The sequence below is a fragment of the Prunus dulcis genome, chromosome 1 (assembly GCF_902201215.1).
Source record: "Prunus dulcis chromosome 1, ALMONDv2, whole genome shotgun sequence".
NCBI classification, from domain to species: domain Eukaryota; kingdom Viridiplantae; phylum Streptophyta; class Magnoliopsida; order Rosales; family Rosaceae; genus Prunus; species Prunus dulcis.
This window is the reverse complement of record NC_047650.1, coordinates 13,338,850-13,343,133: the sequence shown is the minus strand read 5'-3', so window position 1 is coordinate 13,343,133 and position 4,284 is coordinate 13,338,850. Positions and strand designations below refer to the sequence as shown.

The 4,284-nt window shown below is 35.2% G+C and overlaps 1 long non-coding RNA gene across 1 annotated transcript; it reads right to left on the bottom strand.

Moving 5' to 3' along the window:
• Positions 1-637: 637 nt before the first annotated feature.
• LOC117620786 lies at positions 638-3,706 on the bottom strand. Its single transcript, XR_004584861.1, has 7 exons — positions 3,360-3,706; positions 3,100-3,172; positions 2,940-3,004; positions 2,408-2,503; positions 1,710-1,805; positions 1,349-1,533; positions 638-830 (listed from the first exon to the last, which is right to left on the bottom strand). It is a non-coding gene; the product is annotated as an uncharacterized LOC117620786 (long non-coding RNA).
• Positions 3,707-4,284: the final 578 nt, after the last annotated feature.

Below are 4,284 nucleotides of genomic sequence, written 5' to 3'. Positions count from 1 at the left end.
ATTCAGGTTCAGAAGATGTATCACGTAACAGAGCACATCGAAGGGTTAAGAATTCAGATTCAGAAGATGAATCCCGTTACAGAGCATAGCGAAGTGAGAAGAACCATGTTAAACATTCAGACTCCAAAGATGAATCGCGTAAAAGAGCAGGTCGAAGTGAGAAAAACCTTGTTCAGCATTCAGATTCGGAAGATGAATCACGTAACAGAGCACGCCGAGGAGAGAAGAATCAGCCCATAAAAATTGGAAGAGATGATGGTCAAGGTAATGCCAAGGGAAAACATGACAATTTAGAACTAGAAAAATACCCCATGAAAGATCGGAATGAATCACAGTACAGGAGAAGAAAGAGCTGCTGGGCTAAGGGAGATAATCCAGTGTTTATGGTGCTGAGAGGGGAGGAAGCTCAACAATTGAGGAGTGTGTACGTCGCCGAACACATAATCTGAAGCAAGTGAATGCAATGCTTTTCGTCGGTAATGCTGTTGTGTTTTGTTGTTTATCTAGTTCCATTAATCCAGGTGTTCTAATCTTTTACCCCATTGTTCTGCATATGTTTCATATAATGACTGTTGTTGAATGCTGGAAAAGAAATATATATTAATCAATTACTCCACCCAAACATAATTCGGGCCTCTTCATGAGCAAAAGAAGTCATGACCTCCTTCCCATCCATCTTTTAACCAGAAGTCAAGATCATAATCAATTTGTTAGTGTACAACAGTACAAGATGTATATGACCAACAATGCTCTACAAGTATTTTTTCAACAGCATCCACAAAACTCGATAGAGTCTGCCGAATTCGTACAGCCAACGAATTTGCCAATTCCTAAACAATGAACAATCATGCAACCAAAAGGAGGGAAAAGTTCAGCAAAAAAGAACCAGGCATTGCAGTGGACTTTACCATTTTTTATTTTAAATTTTGAATTTATACATGTAACAGAAAGACATGACACTAGGAACCAAAAGAGACCGCAAGAAAAACATAATGCACAATTATTTGAGAAAACGCATAGTACGAAGAAACTATTATTGTAGAGACAATACATGAATGTCTGCAAGAACAATTACATGCTTAGAGGATCTGAGTTTGCATCAACATTCAACCTTTCTTTCATATTATTGAAAATAATAACCTTGTATGAAATCTAATAGCTTTTTTTGTATGAACAATTCACATATTTGTATATTTTTATATAAGCTCAAACTGGTTCAAAAGAAACCAAAATATCCAAATTTTAAGCTCACTAGGCATGCTTGCAACTGCCATCAATTTGATGAAATTTCTCAAATATCCACCCCGAAGTAAGGAAACTAGTAAGAGATGAGGAGGTGTACACTTACCTGAACCTTGCACAGAAAACTTAAAAGAAATTCCCTTTGAATGTTGGTCAGAGCTCTTGAGGTATATCAGTTTCAATGGAGAACTCAACAATGGCCAACCTTGAGGGACCTTGATGAATGCATCAACTCCTCCAACCACATGAGCCACTACTGTCTCATCTTTATCCAAGTACTCCAATGAGTGTCTGCATGGATTGATGCATTCCAAATGAAAACATTTGGATTTACTACGCTTTTGGTAATGAGCCCTTATATAATACTATTTGGAATCGTTATTACAAATATGGAATTCAATTATCTTGGAAAATATTTAAGAGCATAATGAATACATACACCAAAATTGCTAAGGAAAATGTCTCACCTTGATTTGTTTGCATTTTTCACCACTAGTAGCCTCATGGCGCATAGAACTATTCTGTCTTGCACTTTTGTTACAAACCACTGCAATGAAGATTTCCTGCAAAGTGCATTTCATGAACTCAATAAAACAATATACTGAATATGTTTTTTTTCTTTCATAAATAGCACCTTCTGTAGAAAAATAATCAGAAATAAGGTCACCAAGTATTTATACTTATTCATAAGAACATGAGCCAATTGAGCAAGTATAGAAAGATAGAAAAATAAACTACTATCTGATCATATGACCTTTAGAGGGAGCACATAATTCAATAGAAATGTCAAAGATTAAAAAAATAAAAACCTTTAGAGAGAGAAAACCTATTAAAAATATGACTAGGTAATGCAAGTGTGCGTGTGTGTTGTGATTGGCTCGATAGTTTCTGCTGTCTGCCAGGTCCTGAATTCAATCGTGGAAATCTGTCCTTTATTTTAGAGGAATTTGTTTGCTAAATGCCTTTTGATTATTGAAGCGCTACCAATTGCAGTAGAGGAAATATTTTTTAAAAAACAAAAACAAAAGAATAGCATGAAGACAACAACAAAGAAAGAAACAAATTTTAGAAATCATAAGACGGGTACTGGAAAAACAAACATCAAAGACTTTGCAGCATCAAGAATATCCTAGAAGCAAACAGTATTGTATAATATGAATGAAACCTCAAACTTATCTGAATTCACATTCATCGGATCCAACAGATCTTTCCCACATTTATGGTAATCAACATCTGCACCCAGTTTTGCTTTCTCCAGATCCTACAAATGGTACACAACTATTATCTTGAAAGATTTCATATGTGATTACCAAATAAAATTCAAACATTCCCAACTTATGGAAATAAAGATATCATATACAACCTGGGGGGTGAGGCAGTCAAGCTAAAGTGAGAAAATGAAAAGAACGAATAAACCACCAACAAGGGATCACATAATGTGCAGATTACTACACTATGGAAATCTGGGAACTTTCAACAACTGTAACATTAAAGGGATAAAGGGATAAATTACATGTGTATACACCAGATAACTGTAATTAAATTCAACCTCTATTCAGAGACTTGTAAGAAAGAGCAGATTATAGGTCTCCATTCAAACCCATTTGTATCAAACAAATTGGCTTGCATGCCTTGTCATACTACCAAAGAGTCTGATCCAAAAAAAACTAATATTGTTTCACCAACGGAAAACCAACCTTTTCTTCAACAAAATCTAACGAACATTTCAACTGTGCAAGATCAGTGCCAAGTCGATTAAACTCTGCATATACAAAAGAAAAGGTCGAAAAATAAAAAAACATCCTACATTAAATATCAATCCACATTGGCGTGGAACACTAAAGACTGAATCTTCACCTTCCCCATGGGTTCTTGGTGCTCTCAGCCTCCACAGATTTGAGCTCCTGCTCAAAACGTCCTAAGTATGCTTCTAACAAAAAGAGTGCTGCTATTTCAACCAAACTGTCTTATTTTCTCAACCCCTCATTTTCAAAATTATAAAAACAAATTTACCTCTTTATAAAATGACTTATAATAACTTAGGGAAAAAAACATTAAAATCAATTAAAAAAAAGAGAAAAAGATAATAAACAAAAAGCTATAAAGATTAACCCCACCTCACCCCATCATCTGTCTCTTCGCCTCCACCAGCTCACCCCTCCTTCTTCTCTATTTTCCCTCTTTGTTTCTTTAACAGTCACTACCCCACAATCAAAAGATCCCAAGCAGATCCACCTCCAAATTTTCAGTATTAACAATATGAAAAGACCTTTAATTGATATTTGAATCAGCTAACAATTCTAGGCTCTCAAAGTCTGCACCTCTCAAATGAGTGAGAGAGAGAGAGAGAGCGAGAAAGCAGCATCTGGGTTGAGTTCTGTGGCTAGGGTGCTGGGCTGTGGGGGGTGAATTTGATGGTTGGGGTGTGTTGAAATTGGTGGGGATGGGATCGGGTAAAACAGAGAGAAAGAGTCTCCCTTTTTTTTCTTTTCTTTTTTTATAGTATTTTATATTGTTTATTAATTAATTAATTAATAATATATTATTATTAATTTGGTGAGTGGGAAGATAATTGGTATTTTATGAATAATGGTGGGTGGAAAGATAGGATTGTGTGTTTTTTTTTTTTTTTTTAAATTTTTTTGTAAAGAGGACTTTTACTATTGAAAGAAGCGATAGCATATTAAACTTACACACACAACACGAATGCTAAGACTCGAATCCAAAACCTTTCCTGATGAGTAAATACTCCAAAAATTGTACAAATCCCATAGTGCAGTAAGTTCTAGTACTAAATGTCACAAACCCACTACTGACAGAGAGATTAAAGGAGAAGTTACTAATTTCAGAGCATTCTGATATTATCTGTTCAACTCTGCTCTGCACATTCACATGGAGAGTTAGGGAAATGCAAGGAATTGTGCAAATAGGCGGGGCGGCTGCTCAAGTCAAGCTCTATTTTTAAGGGGGTTAGGTTTATTGACCAAACAATAAAGGGTTGGTTTTATATATTTATTTTTATTTTTATTTTTATTTTTTTTT